We start from the raw sequence: 20,632 nt of genomic DNA on the forward strand, positions 1-20,632 counted from the left end.
GTTCCTAATGTTTTCTACACTTGTAGATTGTATGCAAAAAAACAAGGGGCCATGTATTTTACTAACAATATCAGATAAAGAGATTTTGTTTCACAAGTAAACATTTTCTCAAGCTTCAGTGGGGAAATGCTCACCTTCGATGGCCACTGGCAAGCTGGAGAAGTGTGCTCTTCACAGATGAATCCCGGTTTCAACTGTACATGGCAGACAGCGTGTATGGCGTTGTGTCGGCGAGCGGTTTGTCGCATCCAATGATCAGTACACAATTCCTGGAAGCTAAAAATGTCCCAGTTCTTCCATGGCCTGCATACTCATCAGACATGTCACCACACCATTGAGCACATTTGGGATGCTCTGGATCGACATGTACGACAGCGTGTTCCAGTTCCCGCCAATATCCAGCAACTTCGCACATCCATTGAAGAGGAGTAGGTCAACATTCCACAGGCCACAATCAACAGCCTGATCAACTCTATGCGAATGAGATGTGTCGTGCTCCATGAGGCAAATGGTGGTCACAACAGATACTGACTGGTTTTCTGATCCACGCTCCTACCTTTTTTTTAAGGTATCTGTGACCAACAGATGCATATCTGCATTCCCAGTCATGTGAAATCCATAGATTAGGGCCTAATGAATTTATTTCAATTGACTGATTTCCTTATATGAACTGTAACTCAGTAAAATCTTTGAAATTGTTGCATGTTACATTTATATTTTTGTTCAGTAAAGAATACCAACAATGGTGTTTCATTTGATTCTTTATAAAAAATCTACCTCCAACCAGTCCTACAGGTTGATGACCCTCCCACACTCCAGATGGAGTTTGTACACAATGCAGATGTCTGGAGCCGCATTGGAGACTGTCCCGTCCTCGGTCCGCAGGTTTTCATTCTGAACCACACAACATTAGCATCAGTATCAGCTGCTGTTGTAGCTTCAACACTTAAAGCTTTGGCTGATACTCAGCTGTCTAAAGAGACTTGGCTTATCTCCTTTCCTTTTGCTTCATCTGCACTGATCTGAAAGAATTGTGAACAGGTGAAAGTAAGCCCAATGATAGTAGTCCACCATATTGCTTACACCCATCAAGTCTTTCCAGATTAGGGAGAGGATATGAGGAAAGGAGTTTACTAGACACTATTGAGACAAAGCCTCTCAGTGGTAAGTTGTTTACCTTCAGGTAATGGTAGGGGTTGCTGAGGGCAGTCTGGATGGCGGTGCGGGGTGTGGCGTTGAGGTGGGGTCTCAGGACAGCAGAGGAGCTGTAGTAGCACACCTCATACAGCGACTGGGATTCGGGTGGGGGCACTACATATCAGAAGTGTATTCAATCGTTTTCTTTCTCTTACATTACAAAAATGTTACCTTTTGCAGTTGGAACAGGCCTGTTTTCTTCTGGAGGCCTTTCCCTGGAGAAGATATGTCCTCCCCAGCTGCACCCTCTGCAGCAGCAACATCTGATAGGGTAGAAGCAATCAAAAAGTAAGTTTGACCTCTATAGAAATATATTTAAAGTCTGCTATTTTAATGTGTCAGAGATCCATTTAAATGGTCAAGGTAAAAAACTCATCATCATTGCTACTTACTGTCCGGCTGGTCAAATTTGGCGAGTAAATCCTCCAGTTGGAGCAGTGCAGCTCTCATTTTCTTGGTCTTGCCAGGTTTCAGGTTTTGCAGCGCTGCTACAAGTTCCTCTTTGGCCATCATCCTGGGGTGAAACGTAGAGTGTTCTCAAAAGAAAGGAGAGCAAACAAACTGAACTTTCTTATCTTAGCAGGTAACCGAGTAAATTACAACTTGTACAGAACTTTGAAATATGTTTCGTAAAGCAATGTTTGTGCTTTATATCAACGTTAAACAACGATTTGGGAATCCATCATTACCTCAGAAATTGCATGGCAGACGCATCTTCTTCATTCTCCCAGACATTCTTCTCCAGACAGGATATGTGCAGTTCCCTTATCTGAAAATAGAGACATGTGTAGAACAGGCGAGACAGTCGGTGCCATGCTCTACAATTACATTCCTAACATATTATGTATTATTTCAATGGCAACCTTGATATACAAAATGTTCAAACCTGTTTCCCCAGAGGGTATTTGGATAGAGAAGATGTTAGACTGTGGAGACAACTCAGAATGGGGTAGTAGTTCTTATGGTATTTGCGAAGAACTTTCAGTCGTTTCTGACACACTTTCTAAAAGGAGTGGCAGGACACACAATCACCCAAGACCAGTGTCAATACATTACGTTAAGCGCATAATTCAGTCTTGTCAATATGAGGTTCAGTACCTCTCAACAGCACTCAATAATATTTACCTTACAATTGTTTATACAGACAAACCACACAACATTTAAATAATGTTACTCAACCATCATATGGGTAGAAGAGTGTGTGTGTTGGGGACTCGTTGGCCTGCGTGTGTGTGTGTGTGACAGTCACCTCATGAAGGAGCGCAGCTGTTGGATCCTCTCTACATCCCGGCGGCTGAGCCCAGTGGCGTGGCCCAGGGCCTCCTCCTTCTTACAGCACAGCACGCTCAGACGCTGGCTGTGGAAGTGCTCCAGCAGAGATAACTGGGGAGGGGTCCCCAAGGTCAACACACACACAAACAAACTTGAGAACAAGCAATGCAAAAGATAAGGTAACTATTCACAGGAATACACAGTCCAAAATAATACATCCAGCCCACATATCTCAAAGTTAGTCTTTGAAAGACACTACAGAGCACAATCAACATTCGGTGTTCAGTCAGTCAGTTAAACATCAGTTAAAGGAGAATTCCATTTCAGCACATTTGAACAGTTCTAAAATAATCACACCAACAATCAGAGGGCAGTCCTCACCAGAAGGCCTTTGATGAAGTTGCGTACAGAGAAGTCGTGGAAGAGGAAGATGCTGACCAGCACCTGCAGCACCTTGCCACTGGGCTTAAAGGGAAACAGTGGGGTCAGGATCACCTTGAGACATAGGGGAAAAGCAATACTCACACTAAAGTCTGAATTCTAACTTGAGATAGACATGTGCAACTAAAAAATCATGCCATCATCAATGGGGGTCTTGAGTGAAAATGTGCGTTATGTACGTTGATCTCTAGTTGGTATTCAACTGCAACTTTAGAACACTATTGGGTTTAGGAATAGGGCACAGAGGAGCATGAGCACTATGTGTCCAATACAACTACACTACCAGTCAAAAGTTTGGACACACCTACTCATTCAAGGGTTTTTCTTTATTTTTACTATTTTCTACATTGTAGAATAATAGTGAAGACATCAAAACTATGGAATCATGTAGTAAACAAAAAAGTGTTAAACAAATCTAAATATATTTTATATTTGAGATTCTTCAAATAGCCACCCTTTGCCTTGATGACAGCTTTGCACACTCTTGGCATTCTCTCAACCAGCTTCATGAGGTAGTCACCTGGAATGCATTTCAATTAACAGGTGTGCCTTCTTAAAAGTTAATTTGTGGAATTTCCTTCTTAATGGGGGGGGGGGGGGGTATACAGAAGATAGCCCTATTAGGTAAAAGACCAAGTCCATATTATGGCTAGAACAGCTCAAATAAGCAAAGAGAAACAACAGTCCATCATTACTTTAAGACATGAAGGTCAGTCAATCTGGAAAATCTCAAGAACTTTGAAAGTTTCTTCAAGTGCAGTCGCAAAAACCATCAAGCGCTATGATGAAACTGGCTCTCATGAGGACCGCCACAGGAATGGAAGACCCAGAGTTACCTCTGCTGCTGAGGATAAGTTCATTAGTTACCAGCCTCAGAAATTGCAGCCCAAATAAATGCTTCACAGAGTTCAAGTAACAGACACATCTCAACATCAACTGTTCAGAGGAGACTGTGTGAATCAGGCCTTCATGGTCGAATTGCTGCAAAGAAACCACTACTAAAGGACACCAATAAGAAGAAGAGACCTGCTTGGGCCAAGAAACACGAGCAATGGACATTAGACCGGTGGAGATCTGTCCTTTGGTTTGGAGTCCAAATCTGAGATTTTTGGTTCCAACCGCCATGTCTTTGTGAGATGCGATGTGGGTGAACGGATGATCTCTGCATGTGTAGTTCTCACCGTAAAGCATGGAGGAGGAGGTGTTATGGTGTGGGGGTGCTTTGCTGATGACACTGTTATTTATTTAGAATTCAAGGCACACTTAACCAGCATGGCTACCACAGCATTCTGCAGCGATACGCCATCCCATCTGTTTTGGGCTTAGTGGGACTATCATTTGTTTTTCAACAGGACAATGACCCAACACACCTCCAGGCTGTGTTAGGGCTATTTTACCAAGAAGGAGAGTGATGGAGTGCTGCATCAGATGACCTGGCCTCCACAATCCCCCGACCTCAACCCAATTGAGATGGTTTGGGATGAGTCGGACAGCAGAGTGAAGGAAAAGCAGCCAACAAGTGCTCAGCATATGTGGGAACTCCTTCAAGACTGTTGGAAATGCATTCCAGGTGAAGCTGGTTGAGAGAATGCCAAGAGCAAATGTGACAGTTTTACATAAAAGCCTCATATTAGTCCTTAATCGAGTGCAGTAGCTTCGTACCTGTGTTACGCTCTTGTACCGGTCACAGAGCGTGCCAAGGGAGCAGTGCACCCTCTTCTGGTTAACATTGGTACTGTGTTGCTCAGGCTCATCCTCAACATCCACTGACACACCAGTACCCATCAGTCTCTCTAGAACCCTCTGCATCAGGTGCTTCAGGGCTGAGGACATAACGAAATGAAAAGATTATGAATTGAGTTAGGTAGTATCCACGTGTCATAATAAAAAAGGCATGCACATACACAGGGCCCCGTGTAGCTCAGTTGGTAGTGCATGGCGCTTGCAACGCCAGGGTTGTGGGTTCGATTCCCACGGGGGGCCAGTATGAAAAATGTATGCACTCACTAACTGTAAGTCGCTCTGGATAAGAGCATCTGCTAAATGACTAAAATGTCAAATGTTATTAGATCAAAGTATAAATAAATAAATCAAATCTACCCAATTACCAACCTCAAATAGCCATAATATCTGTTGTACAAATTCCCTTGTTGCCTAATAATAGAAATAAGATGTATTTGTCAAGTACCACATACATGGGACTGACCTGCACACTCTTTGGCTTGTATGGAGACAACAAAAGGAGTCACCGACTGCTGCAGCTGGTCAGAGAGGCTCTGGAAGGTCATTTCATGATCTGGCACATTCACTCCTACACAGGAAGAAGAGAGGAGACAGGCAGTTACTTAGTTAATCCCTATCCCATAGACAACATATCAAAATACACTAATTTAGGCATATCGCATGAGCCCTGTTCATACCAAAGACTTTTGCATGTGCACCCTATCTTTTGAGTAACATACCAAGCACTAGAGCAGCTGTGGGAATCTCATTGGCTCTCATATGTGATGCCCAGTCATCCATGCCAAGCTGGAAAGTGGAGGCACTCTTTCTAATAAACTCTTCATGCCTGATAAAAGCTTGTAACTTTTCAGTGAGGTAAAACATTCACAACGTTACAGATAGAAATGTAATAAATAGAGCCGACACAATTCCCTATTCTGCATGACAGACAACTATATCTGTTCAATATAATATATTTATATCGTAACGTTGCTTCCTCCTAAACAGGGCACTGCTGACTGGCATAAGCACAATGATGGCAATGCCCAATGTTGAGAGGATAATGAACTGAGTGCAGGTAGACTCTCACCTCTGTCTGCCTTCATTTTCTTCCATAATGTATGCTGTTCTCTGTGTCCTCACTGCCATGAGCGAAATAATCCTCTGGAGAACAGACACACACGCACGCGCGATAAATACAAATGGCACTGGCAGTCAATACTACAGGATACTTTGAATATTCCGTTTTCACAAAACAAAGTATACATATTATTCAAATACTATTGTTTAAATATGTCCAGCGACCCTGATAGTTATCTATTAGATCACCCACCCACAGTTGGTCTCTTCTTTTCCTTTTTGGCACTGGGCTTGAACACAAAGCAACCCTAGCCATGCGGGGAATGTACACATGATGACACGATGATTGTGACTTCAGTGGGCTGACAACAAGCAATAACTTAACAAACAAGTATTGTGGCTAGATAACAAATGATAGGTAAGGCTAAAGTTAGTAAACCAGCTGACATACGTGGGAAAGATGTACACATCACGTCAAATCAAATCAAATCAAATCAAATCAAATTTTATTGGTCACATGCGCCGAATACAACAGGTGCAGACATTACAGTGAAATGCTTACTTACAGCCCTTAACCAACAGTGCATTTATTTTAAACAAAAAAGTAAGAATAAAACAACAACAAAAAAGTGTTGAGAAAAAAAAGAGCAGAAGTAAAAAATAAAGTGACAGTAGGGAGGCTATATATACAGGTAAAAGTCAGTAAATTAGAATATTTTGAAAAACTTGATTTATTTCAGTAATTGCATTCAAAAGGTGTAACTTGTACATTATATTTATTCATTGCACACAGACTGATGCATTCAAATGTTTATTTCATTTAATTTTGATGATTTGAAGTGGCAACAAATGAAAATCCAAAATTCCGTGTGTCACAAAATTAGAATATTACTTAAGGCTAATACAAAAAAGGGATTTTTTAGAAATGTTGGCCAACTGAAAAGTATGAAAATGAAAAATATGAGCATGTACAATACTCAATACTTGGTTGGAGCTCCTTTTGCCTCAATTACTGCATTAATGCGGCGTGGCATGGAGTCGATGAGTTTCTGGCACTGCTCAGGTGTTATGAGAGCCCAGGTTGCTCTGATAGTGGCCTTCAACTCTTCTGCGTTGTTGGGTCTGGCATTCTGCATCTTCCTTTTCACAATACCCCACAGATTTTCTATGGGGCTAAGGTCAGGGGAGTTGGCTGGCCAATTTAGAACAGAAATACCATGGTCCGTAAACCAGGCACGGGTAGATTTTGCGCTGTGTGCAGGCGCCAAGTCCTGTTGGAACCTGAAATCTCCATCTCCATAGAGCAGGTCAGCAGCAGGAAGCATGAAGTGCTCTAAAACTTGCTGGTAGACGGCTGCGTTGACCCTTGATCTCAGGAAACAGAGTGGACCGACACCAGCAGATGACATGGCACCCCAAACCATCACTGATGGTGGAAACTTTACACTAGACTTCAGGCAACGTGGATCCTGTGCCTCTCCTGTCTTCCTCCAGACTCTGGGACCTCGATTTCCAAAGGAAATGCAAAATTTGCTTTCGTCAGAAAACATGACTTTAGACCACTCAGCAGCAGTCCAGCTCTTTTTTTCCTTAGCCCAGGTGAGACGCTTTTCGCGCTGTTTCTTGGTCAACAGTGGCTTGACACGAGGTATGCGGCAGTTGAAACCCATGTCTTTCAAGCGTCTCTTGGTGGTGGATCTTGAAGCCCTGACTCCAGCAGCTGTCCACTCCTTGTGAATCTCCCCCACATTTTTGAATGGGTTTTTTTTCACAATCTTGACTAGGGCGCGGTGATCCCTATCGCTTGTACACTTTTTCTGACCACAGTTTTTCCTTCCCTTTGCCTCTCTATTAATGTGTTTGGACACAGAGCTCTGAGAACAGCCAGCCTCTTCTGCAATAACCTTTTGTGTCTTTCCCTCCTTGTGCAATGTGTCGATGGTCGCCTTTTGGACAGCTGTCAAATCTGAAGTCTTCCCCATGTTTGTGTAGGCTTCAGAACTGGACTGAGAGACCATTTAAAGCCCTTTGCAGGTGTTTTGAGTTAATCAGCTGATTAATTTGTGGCACCAGGTGTCTTCAAAATGTAACCCTTACACAATATTCTAATTTTGTGACACACGGAATTTTGGATTTTCATTTGTTGCCACTTCAAATCATCAAAATTAAATGAAATAAACATTTGAATGCATCAGTCTGTGTGCAATGAATAAATATAATGTACAAGTTACACCTTTTGAATGCAATTACTGAAATAAATCAAGTTTTTCAAAATATTCTAATTTACTGACTTTTACCTGTACAATAGAATAAAGTGACAGTAGGGAGGCTATATATACAGGGGGGTACCGTTGCATAGTCAATGTGCGGGGGCACCGGCTAGTTGAGGTAATATGTACATGTGGGTAGAGTTAAAGTGACTATGCATAAATACTTAACAGAGTAGCAGCAGCGTAAAAAGGATGGGGTGGGGGGGCAGTGCAAATAGTCCGGGTAGCCATGATTAGCTGTTCAGGAGTCTTATGGCTTGGGGGTAGAAGCTCGTCACCCCGCTCCTCCGCACACTCCACTGGCTTCCAGTTGAAGCTCGCATCTGCTACAAGACCATGGTGCTTGCCTACGGAGCTGTGAGGAGAACGGCACCTCCGTACCTTCAGGCTCTGATCAGTCCCTACACCCAAACGAGGGCATTGCGTTCATCCACCTCTGGCCTGCTGGCCCCCCTACCTCTGCGGAAGCATAGTTCCCGCTCAGCCCAGTCAAAACTGTTCGCTGCTCTGGCACCCCAATGGTGGAACAAGCTCCCTCACGACGCCAGGACAGCGGAGTCACTCACCACCTTCCGGAGACACTTGAAACCCTACAATTTTTAGGGCCTTCATCTGACACTGCCTGGTATAGGTCCTGGATGGCAGGGAGCTCGGCCCCAGTGATGTACTAGGCCCCCCCCCAACAAAAAAAACATTGTAAAGTGGTTGTCCCACTGGCTATCATAAGGTGAATGCACCAATTTGTAAGTCGCTCTGGATAAGAGCGTCTGCTAAATGACGAAAATGTAAAAAAAAATTGGCAAGATGGCGTATTCGGAGAGAGTGGTGAACTAAGGAAATCTCAATAAAAATAAACTCATTAGTTTACGTTTGAAACCGATGAAGTTGTCATTTCCAGCCGAAATGTGACTGTCTCAGACAGACTATATTCTGTAAGATATTATTTATTATTTGACAAACCGATTGTAAGGAGCCCCTTAGGGGTCATGGTAGAGGAGAAAAAACGACCAGACTAATCCAATTCCCTCATTTCTTAAAATCCATTCCCTCTGATTTTGTATTCGTTCCCTCAGATTCTTTTTTGTTTTAAATCGACAACGCCTCTTCCCCTTCAGATTCAGCATGTGCCCTCAGATCCTCAAAAAGTTATATAGCTGCATCATTGAGAGCATCTTGACTGGCTGCATCACCACTTGGTATAGCAACTGTTTGGCATTCGACCGCAAGGCGCTAGAGGGTAGTGCGTACGGCCTAGTACATCACTGGGGCCGAGCTCCCTGCCATCCAGGATCTATACCAGGCAGTGTCAGAGGAAGGCCCTAAAAATTGTCAAAGACTCTAGCCACCCAAGTCATAGACTGTTCTCTCTGCTAAGATTTGAATGGAGAAAGCTGATCTGAGAGCAGCGCTCCCTTTCTTTCGATCCTATTAGGATCGACACATGCCCCAACTTCGCACTTAGAGACCGTTCGTTTTGCATGGTGTTTTGGGAAACGCATGTTACATCTTTGGCCGTTGTTGGGAAGATGCATGTTAAAACACTTGTAATTTTATTGTATTTATTTTTATTTCACCTTTATTTAACCAGGTAAGCCAGTTGAGAACAAGTTCTCATTTACAACGTCGACCTGGCCAAGATAAAGCAAAGCAGTGCGATAAAAACAACAACACAGAGTTACATATGGGGTAAACAAAACATAAAGTCAAAAATACTACAGAAAATATATATATACAGTGTGTGCGAATGTAGTAAGTTATGGAGGTAAGGCAATAAATAGGCCATAGTGCAAAATAGTTACAATTTCGTATTAACACTGGAATTATAGATGTGCAAAAGATGATGTGCAAATAGAGAAACTGGGGTGCAAAATAAATAACAATATGGGGATGAGGTAGTTGAGTGGGCTAATTTCATAATGGCTGTGTACAGGTGCAGTGATCGGTAAGCTGCTCTGACAACTGATGCATAAAGTTAGTGAGGGAGATAAGAGTCTCCAGCTTCAGAGATTTTTGCAGTTCGTTCCAGTCATTGGCAGCAGTGAACTGGAAGGAGTGGCGGCCAAAGGAGGTGTTGGCTTTGGGGATGACCAATGAGATATACCTGCTGGAGCGCTGACTACGGATGGGTGTTGCTATGGTGACCAGTGAGCTAAGATAAAACAGGATTTGCCTAGCAGTGATTTATAGATGACCTGGAGCCAGTGGGTTTGGCGATGAATATGTAGTGAGGGCCAGCCAACAAGAGCGTACAGGTCACAATGGTGGGTAGTATATGGGGCTTTGGTGACAAAACGGATGGCACTGTGATAGACTATATCCAATTTGCTGAGTAGAGTGTTGGAGGCTATTTTGTAAATGACATCGCCGAAGTCAAGGATCGGTAGGATAGTACGTTTTACGAGGGCATGTTTGGCAGCATGAGTGAAGGAGGCTTTGTTGCGAAATAGGAAGCCGATTCTAGATCTAACTTTTGATTGGAGATGCTTAATGTGAGTCTGGAAGGAGAGTTTACAATCTAACCAGACACCTAGGTATTTGTAGTTGTCCACATACTCTAGGTCAGACCCGCCGAGAGTAGTGATTCTAGTCGGGTGGGCGGGTGCAAGCAGTGTTCGGTTGAAGAGCATGCATTTATTTTTACTAGTGTTTAAGAGCAGTTGGAGGCTACGGAAAGAGTGTTGTATGGCGTTGAAGCTTGTTTGGAGGTTTGTTAACACAGTGTCCAATGAAGGGCCAGATGTATACAAAATGGTGTCGTCCGCATAGAGGTGGATCCGAGCGTCACCAGCAGCAAGAGCGACAGAGTCGGCCCGAGAATTGAACCCTGTGGCACCCCCATAGAGACGGCAGGCAACAGGCCCTCCGATTTGACACATTGAACTCTATCTGAGAAGTAGTTGATGAACCAGGCGAGGCAGTCATTAGAGAAACCAAGGCTATTTAGTCTGCCAATAAGAATGCGGTGGTTGACAGAGTCGAAAGCCTTGGCCAGGTCGATGAAGATGGCTGCGCAGTACTGTCTTTTATCGATCGCGGTTATAATATCGTTTAGGACCTTGAGCGTGGCTGAGGTGCACCCATGACCAGCTCGGAAAAACCGGATTGCATAGCGGAGAAGGTACGGTGGGATTCGAAATGGTCGGTGATCTGTTTGTTAACTTGGCTTTCAAATACTTCCGAAAGGCAGGGCAGGATGGATATAGGTCTGTAACAGTTTGGATCTAGAGTGTCACCCCCTTTGAATCTCTGGGGATCTCAGACGTTACGAAAGAGAGGTTGAACAGGCTAGTAATAGGGGTTGCGACAATTTCGGCGGCTAATTTTAGGAAGAAAGGGTCCAGATTGTCTAGCCCAGCTTATTTGTAGGGGTCCAGATTTTTCAGCTCTTTCAGAACATCAGCTGTCTGAATTTGTGTGAAGGAGAAGCGGTGGGGGCACGGGCAAGTTGCAGCGGAGGGTGCAGAGCTGGTGGCCGTGGGGTAGTGGTAGCCAGGTGGAAAGCATGGCCAGCCGTAGCAAAATGCTTGTTGAAATTCTCGATGATTGTAGATTTATCGTTGGTGACAGTGTTTCCTTGTAAGCCTAAATTCCATCGCTATCGGGAAACAGGGCCCTGGACATACATTTTTGCCAACACATGGCTCACCTTTTTTTAACCAGCTAAACAGCTGCTTTTCGCGAAAACAAATTGGGAGTTACCTTTTTCAAGCTAATAGGCTATGTATGTGTGTACAGTCGTGGTCAAAAGTTTTGAGAATGACACAATTATTGGTCTTCACAAAGTTTGCTGCTTCAGTGTTTTCCTATTCCCCCTCAGGAGACTAAAAAGATTTGGCATGGGTCCTCAGATCCTCAAAAAATTCTACAGCTGCACCATCGAGAGCATCCTGACTGGTTGCATCACCGCCTGGTATGGCAACTGCTTGGCCTCTGACCGCAAGGCACTACAGAGGGTAGTGCGTACGGCCCAGTACATCACTGGGGCAAAGCTCCCTGCCATTCAGGACCTCTATACCAGGCGGTGTCAGAGGAAGGCCCTCAAAATTGTCAAAGACTCCAGCCACCCTAGTCATAGACTGTTCTCTCTGCTACCGCACGGCAAGCAGTACCGGAGTGCCAAGTCTAGGTCCAAAAGACTTCTCAACAGCTTCTACCCCCAAGCCATAAGACTCCTGAACAGCTAATCATGGCTACCCGGACTATTTGCACTGCCCCCCCACCCCATCCTTTTTACGCTGCTGCTACTCTGTTAAGTATTTATGCATAGTCACTTTAACTCTACCCACATGTACATATTACCTCAACTACCTCAACTAGCCGGTGCCCCCGCACATTGACTCTGCAACGGTACCCCCCTGTATATATAGCCTCCCTACTGTCACTTTATTTTACTGTATATATAGCCTCCCTACTGTCACTTTATTTTACTTCTGCTCTTTTTTTCTCAACACTTTTTTTGTTGTTGTTTTATTCTTACTTTTTTTGTTTAAAATAAATGCACTGTTGGTTAAGGGCTGTAAGTAAGCATTTCACTGTAATGTCTGCACCTGTTGTATTCGGCGCATGTGACCAATAAAATTTGATTTGATTTGATTTGATTTGATTTGTTTTTAGATATTGTTGTCAGATGTTACTATGGTATAATGAAGTATAATTACAAGCATTCCATAAGTGTCAAAGGCTTTTATTGACAATTACATTACGTTTATGCAAAGAGTCAATATTTGCAGTGTTGACCTTTCTTTTTCAAGACCTCTACAATCCGCCCTGGCATGCTGTCAATTAACTTCTGGGCCACATCCTGACTGATGGCAGCCCACTCTTGCATAATCAATGCTTGGAGTTTGTCAGAATTTGTGGGGTTTTGTTTGTCCACCTGCCTTTTGAGGATTGACCACAAGTTCTCAATGGGATTAAGGTCTGAGGAGTTTCCTGGCCATGGACCCAAAATGTCGATGTTTTGTTCCCCGAGCCACTTAGTTATCACTTTTGCCTTATGGCAAGGTGCTCCATCATGCTGGAAAAGGCATTGTTCGTCACCAAACTGTTCTTGGATGGTTGGGAGAAGTTGCTCTCGGAGGATGTGTTGGTACCATTCTTTATTCATGGCTGTGTTCTTAGGCAAAATTGTGAGTGAGCCCACTTCCTTGGCTGAGAAGCAACCCCACACATGAATGGTCTCAGGATGCTTTACTGTTGGCATGACACAGGACTGATGGTAGCCCTGGACTTTCTTGGGCGCCCTGAAGCCTTCTTCACAACAATTGAACCTCTCTCTTTGAAGTTCTTGATGATCCGATAAATGGTTGATTTAGGTGCAATCTTACTAGCAGCAATATCCTTGCCTGTGAAGCCCTTTTTGTGCAAAGCAATGATGACGGCACGTGTTTCCTTGCAGGTAACCATGGTTAACAGAGGAAGAACAATTATTTCAAGCACCACCCTCCTTTTAATGCTTCCAGTCTGTTATTCTAACTCAATCAGCATGACAGAGTGATCTCCAGCCTTGTCCTCGTCAACACTCTCACCCGTGTTAACGAGAGAATCATTGACATGATGTCAGCTGGTCCTTTTGTGGAAGGGCTGAAATGCAGTGGAAATGTTTTTGGGGGATTAAGTTCATTTTCATGGCAAAGAGGGACTTTGCAATTAATTGCAATTCATCTGATCACTCTTCATAACATTCTGGAGTATATGCAAATTGCCATCATAAAAACTGAGGCAGCAGACTTTGTGAAAAGTAATATTTGTGTCATTCTCAAAACTTTTGACCACAACTGTACAGTATGTCCCATATCTCTCTTCCACTGGAGGCATTTCTCATCCTGTGACTCGCCAATCTGTTTAAATTTTGTCATTGTACTCTTCCTGGACACACAGACCATCTCTTTTTGGCCCCATCATGATGTATGACAAGCGCATTACGAAACATTGGTGTACACATACATTTTGAATATGCCCTTAAAATGGTGGCACCTGCCATGGCCATTGTACACTTATTTGCGCATTCTGAAGCCTCTTCCTTGTTCCTGTCCTCTGTAGCTCAGCCGGTAGAGCACGGCGCTTGTAACGCCAAGATTCCAGAAATCTTGGGGCTGACTTTTTCCACTCAAACTTTATCACATGAACACTCTTTCAGTACTGAGGGACTTGTGTGTTGCAGTATAAAGTCCACCATGTTACTGGTCAATCCTCTACACGCCGCAGTCACAATATTTAGTGCTTGCTTGATAACAACTTGTGACAAACCTGGAACATGCATTTTGCAACACATTTGCAATGATAAACTTTGTATGTGCCACATAAAATGGGCTTCATCAGTTACTTCATAGTCAAAAGAAAAAAACGGTATAAATTATCTAGGCTGCAATTGTCACTATGATCAACTGAAGATATTAAATGTAGCCTACAAATGTGAGCCTGTAGGACTTGTGCAACACTGTTTTCTATGATAAGTCTATGAAGAGTGTAATGATTCATACCAGGATAAACAAACAATCAAACAAATGTTCACCTGTAACTGCATGGCCTATTGCATTGACAAGTTAGCTGTAGATAGCTTTGTTGTTCAAATGTAGAGCACTTCAACTAAAGTGATCACCACATAGTTATTGTCACCTACAGCCGATGATGCACCAAAAACCGGTGCGTGTAGCGGGTTAATTCTGGCGGCTGGTCATCTGTCACTGGGTCCCTGAATAGGCCTCTCGGTGCTTTCCTGAACAGACACTATTGGTAATTCTGGGGGTCGAGACAGCCGCAGCACATCTTTTCGTTCTTTACTCTTTCCCTCACAAAACAGCTGATTCTTTCCACATCATTGGTACTTCTTTTATATTTGAGTAGAAGATTGCGACAGCAGCCACATACTGCTTTTGAAAACCCAATCGCTCTGCATGACAGGTCCTGTTATCTTTTCTAAAGCCAGTGTGTAGTCCAATCGCAATGAAGACGATTTACCTTGCAAAAGGTTATGTTTCTTCCTGTTAAAGTCGTATGGTTCACCACAAACACACCTACATTAACATATTTTGATGGGGTTTTAAATCTGCGACTTCACGGCCATCCTCACACAGTTGCACCTATGACACTAATCTAGTAACTTCCCCAGGCATCCGTCCAAACAAGGCTTTTGATTGGTTTGACATATTGCAAGGCATCACTGATTTACACTGGGTTCCCACCCCTTTTTTAGCTGATTTTGTGCCATGGACTTCCCCAGGGTTCCCGTTTTAAGCTAGCAAGATAACAGCTAGTGTAAATGTAAAACTAGCTCAAGACAGTTAACAGAATTGTCCATTTAAACAAATGTAACACATTTATTTCTTACAAAATGTTGCTAACATTAACGTTAATCCAGAGATTCTTACCTTTACCTCAATTTGGCAGTATCATCCAGATAATCATGGCCCTTGTGAGTGATGTGAAGCTTGAGACAGGCATTTGTAGTTCTGTATGATAGCCACATTAGCATTTCATAATTTTTTTCGGGGGGGGGGATAAATCTATTGATAAGTCACCTTGTCCGAGAGATTTACACGGTTATAAAAACATCACACCTGGGTAAACCTACATAACACACAGCCCTTATTTGAAGTGTTTCTAAAATCCCCTATGAGAAAAATAAATGGTCGAAAAACGATTGGAACCATTTCCGTGTTTGACCATTTCCCTATTATGACTCATACGGTGGTACTCTATTTGGGGTTCATTCAAGATTGACAAGATCATTATAGCACATTTTCAACAATCTTTGATTATTCTTTAAAACACTCACCCAACAATATAATGTAAAGGGACAAACCAACGAATTAACAAAAATGATGCAATGTCTTGAGTTATTGTTTTGTCATCATAAACCCAATGCTCTGAAACCACTATTTTATTACTTAGCTGAGGCACTGTATGGACCTAGTAGTAGATGAAGCCATGTGAAGGGTGGGACTGCAGAATCAGGGCTCAAATGGTCTGGCTGAATAAATACATCAATGACAAATAAAAAGTCAGCTCTTATGCATTCAATAAGGGTCAGGGTTATGGCTGTGTTTAACTCAATGTGTGTGTGTCAAAACCACCAGTCAAATGTAATGATATCAAATGAGCTCTCCACATAGTTGCTTTATAATACTGAATGTAAATAACATCCTGCAAACAAAGTTTTACAAAAGCAAACAGTTACATTTTATTGAACACTTTGTGGAAGACATGTAAATATTACAGATACTAGTGTCGAAAAAACAAAATAAATAAACAAAAAATATAATCCCATAGGGATATATAAAAACTTTGTTTTTCCTTAAAATTCTTCATTTAGCAAAAACAATTTTAGTACTAGAAGCCTCATAAATACAAACATGTTCTAAAGTCTATGTTCCTATAGATTACCTGGTTCTTATATGACTAACATTATCCAAACTTAAAATCAACCATAACATGTCATAAGTAGAAAATACTCTATCTTCAATTGTTTAATGGTCAAAACTGTTTACCATTGGATATCTGATTAATATTAACATATGTTTGCAGCATGTTACTTTTCTAATCCTGAGTTAAGAGTAAAACATAAAAACATCAGGCTGTGAGCGATCCATCAACTATGAAGCCACTTTTTTTATTAAAACCATGGGTCGCATATCTTGAAGTTGCTTTAGCAAAAGATCAGCACCATTGGAAAAAGTTTTGTCCATTACTATCTTCACATTGTTCACCGATTGAAGACTGAGAGGATTTCTGAAGTCTACAAGGTTTTGACAGGCTCCAATAAATATATCAGGTGTTTTGCATGTAATATTGGCCGTCTTCTGCTGAGGGGTACGCTGCCGTTTTAATGGCAACTCAGTCCTTGAACCTCCACTCATTTTTCTTTTGGGAGTGTGGGTCGATGGTGAAGTTTCCAGGAACTTTAGGAAAGTGTCCAGTGCAACACCATCCTCTGTTTCTTCCTCTTGAGAAGCAGTGAAGCCCTGATCTGAAGTGTCTGTCAACTGGTAAACTTTATCTGCCGGACGATTTCTCAGAGTCAACCTTCTGTCCGGACAAGCTAATGCTCGCCGCTCCGATTTTAGTGGACGCCCCCTCTTTTTGACCTCTGAAGTAGAAGACTGCAATTCAGAACTAGCATCAGTTGACAGTTTAGCCTCTGCTTGAATGATACCATCCAACGCTTCTTGCCTCTGACAGTTGGTCTTTGAAATCTCAGGTTCACTTTCAATAGGGTCAGTTTCCTCAGCGGAGGCGTCTGTTGACATACCCTCGGATTTGTTTGCATCTTTGAATCTTGAGCGTGGGTACTTTTTGCAGAATATGAACTGACTTCTCTGATCCTCTATATATCTCTCAGTGAGGCCATGTGTGGTGTAATGTCTGAATATATTCCGTTCAGCCCGTTCAACAGCATCACAGCCTTTTATCATGCATGGGTATTGCAAAGAGAAGTTTTTTGTGCACATGGCAGATGCTTCATCCATAGATTTCAGAGAGGGTTTTCCAAAGCTAGTCCAGTGGTCAGGTGATTTGTCATCTTTCTTCTTAGTGTTTTTCTTCTTCACTTTGAATTTGTTTTCAATGTTCTCTTTACCATTATTGGGAATGACGCCTGTTGTTCTCTGTTGCTGTGTTCTGGGTATATAAATTAAATCATGCTTTTTCATCTCATGGCGAAGGAGGTTTGACTTTGTAGTGTAGACCCGGTCACAGCCATCATACTCACACTTGAAAGTCTGATCCACACTGCCTCGCTCAGAGATGTTTATTTCCATGTGAAAGTTTTTTATGTGGTCAATGTATTTCTCCACAGAGGTGAAGGAGAGTGTACATTCTGACCGGTCACACTGGAATGTCCCTACATTGATGCTTGACATCATAGCAGTGGCTTTATCTCGAGTGAATTTATGAAGTAAGAGGTAATGCTGCACTAAGGTTGTGATCCCCGGGAATATCCTTGAACAGTCTTTCACTTGACATCTGATTTCATTATTCTGGACTTCAGCAGCTTGTTCACCAGGGATTTCAGTATCAAGGTCTCCTGAAGGCAGGGGAAGGGATGACTGATGCATAGCCCTACAGTGAAGTATCAAATTTTGCTGGATGGTAAAAGCTGCAGCGCATCCTTCATGAACACAACGGTACGGCCTATATGGGCTGAAAGAATTGTCAGCATCGCACAGTTGAAGCCCCAACCTTTTCTGAACCTTTTCTTTCTTTTGCACATAAACCTCATCTTTAGATATTGTGTTTTTTGAACAACTTGCTTTTTCTGGTGAGGGTTTCACAGCCTGGTTGGATATCGCCTCTGTTGCATCACATTTCTGCTTCAACACTGGGGTGTGGTTCATATGCATGGCTGTCATTGATGGCTCATTCTTGGTGTATCCTGTCTTTGATGGTGATTCTAATTGGTAAAATGACTTGTCAAGGTCCTCCAGAGTATCTTGTGGTGATTGCACTCTCTCAACTGTTAACCGATGGAAGGAATCCTCTTGTACTACATCTCCTGCTGTAATGATCTCAGAGGACTGTGCATGTCCCTCTTGATTTGTGCTTTGCATTGGACAGCCAATGTCAATATCAAGTGGCTCTTGTTTGATGAAGGTCGACACAACAGAAGATCCAGTTCCGTTACTACTCTCTATCTCTGTTTCGATAGTAGAGTTGCTTGACTTTTTTTTGCGACTTCCAACCTTTAACTTGTTCATCTCTGCCTGCGTCAGGTGGTGAACTTTTTCATAGTGAATTCTTAGGCCTGTGGTTCTGGTAAATGTTTTTGGGCAAATGTGACAAGGATATGGAGAGAATTTGACTGGGGTTTTCTTGAGGTCCTCGATCATCTCAATTGTGTAATCATGAACTCTAGCAAGGTGTCTGAACAATGCCTCTTTTGTCATGAACCCATACTCACAATTATCCATTTCACACTTGTACGGCTTGGGGCCATTGTCACGATTCTGGTCCTCCTTTACAATCGGTTTTGTTGTCGTGCTTTGATCACTATCTTTTTGACAGACATTATCGTTTGAGATCGCATTGATTTGGCGGTCATTGTACTTTGAGGAACAATTTTCCTGCAAACTTTTCTCATGTGCAGCTTCAACTAAATCCAACATTTGTAAGGCATTTTGAATTTCTATAACGTTGTCATCTTGACATGCTGCAATGGAAGTTGTATTTGACCTTTTTTCAGCAAGACTATCATTCGACTCTCCATCCTTCTGCTGACTACCAGCATAGTTTTTTGACTGTATCAATTCTATCCAAACTTCTGTTTTATTTGGGCAGAGTTTGGATTGTCCACCGGTCAAAACTGAAGGACTGGTGTTTAATGAATGAGAATCCAGTGGTGTTGGGGTTTCCTTTTGTGCCAAATCAGAGGGATTTGGTGTGGAGAGATTTGGGAATTCAACATTTAGCAAGTTGTATATTGATCCATTGGTTTCAGGAACATTTGGGTCATTGAGAAAGTCGAGAAATGACGTAGGCAAATCTGCTGTTAAGTCCATTTCATCTAATGGTTTGCACTGGGAGCGTTTTGAAAGATGACCTCCGAGAGATTTCGTGCTTGAGAATTCTCTAAAGCATCTTCGGCAGATAACTTTACCATCCTTTATAATAGCAGGCCATTTCGTTCTCTTGCTGAGTCTGCAGCGTTTTACTGTCTGTGTCTCATGATCAACATTCTTGGCGTCTGCAGGGATAGCTTCAGATTCTGTATGACATGTGCCCTCATCATACGGGAAATCTGTTTGGATAGAAGCATGTGGACTAAGAAGCATGTCACCTACAGAGCTGTTCATCTGATTCTCATAATTGGGTGATGTAAAATGGGTTATGTTCTCCATGTTGGTCATCTCCACTATGTTTATTGGTGCTACTTGGCCATCATGACTCAATACATTGCTTGGAATGTCTGTTGATGGCCTTGATCTTGAATTAAGATTGGAAGATTCATCTGGGACATATGAAGCATGGAAACCTCCAGCTGACAAATTGTTACCATTACTTTCTTGGGCAAACATATTGGAATAGTTTTTTCTCATTAGGGAAACATCAACACTTTCTGCATTAATCCCAGAGTTAATTATCTCATAGTGTTGTCCTCCACTGTGCATGTGTCCTCCATTATCTAGCATAAGTGAGCTTGACACATATTCTGACATCTGATTCATCAAACTTGATTCTGATTTAATGGGTTGGATGGCACTACCATGCATATTTGCTGGTGGATGTTCTCTGCCCCTTTCTAATGGATAGCCAGTTTGATGCGGTTCTGATTGCCAAGGAGCTACGCTCTTATTGGGGTATTCATTCAGATGGAAGGCATCTGCATAGCAGTTGTTCAATGTAGATGTCCATCCTTCACCCATCTCTGACTGCATTAGCCCAGTCTGATTTGGTGGGGCTTCCCAAGGGGGGCAAACAGCAGGTAAACTTGAACATGCCATCGGATATTCGAACTGCTGTAGTCCAGCATTTCTGCATTGTGATACTTGATGAAGTGATGTTTTGTCCTTTGGGTCCTGTGAAGTCCTGTTCACGGATGGAACCTTTCTCGAAGTTATTTTGGCAACTTTCTTGTACTTCTTTGCCAGTTTCCAGTCTTCAAAAATGTCTGGATGGTTTTTCTTTACATGTCGGGAGAGACTTTTGGGGGTGCT

At 42.6% G+C, this 20,632-nt stretch overlaps 2 pseudogenes across 2 annotated transcripts; both read right to left on the reverse strand.

The window, feature by feature from the left end:
- Positions 1–789: 789 nt before the first annotated feature.
- On the reverse strand, positions 790–8,874 carry LOC311102597 (origin recognition complex subunit 3-like; annotated as a pseudogene). The gene is made up of 13 exons: positions 8,851–8,874; positions 5,970–6,020; positions 5,373–5,496; positions 5,117–5,221; positions 4,573–4,733; positions 2,851–2,964; positions 2,447–2,580; positions 2,254–2,272; positions 2,084–2,200; positions 1,887–1,966; positions 1,590–1,711; positions 1,178–1,460; positions 790–894 (listed from the first exon to the last, which is right to left on the reverse strand). The product of its transcript is annotated as an origin recognition complex subunit 3-like (transcript).
- Positions 8,875–16,572: 7,698 nt separating this feature from the next.
- LOC311102598 (zinc finger protein 292-like) lies at positions 16,573–18,322 on the reverse strand (annotated as a pseudogene). The gene has a single exon. The product of its transcript is annotated as a zinc finger protein 292-like (transcript).
- Between the last annotated feature and the right edge of the window lie 2,310 nt (positions 18,323–20,632).

The sequence above is a fragment of the Coregonus lavaretus genome, assembly GCF_964263955.1.
Source record: "Coregonus lavaretus genome assembly, chromosome: 27".
Classification (NCBI taxonomy): domain Eukaryota; kingdom Metazoa; phylum Chordata; class Actinopteri; order Salmoniformes; family Salmonidae; genus Coregonus; species Coregonus lavaretus.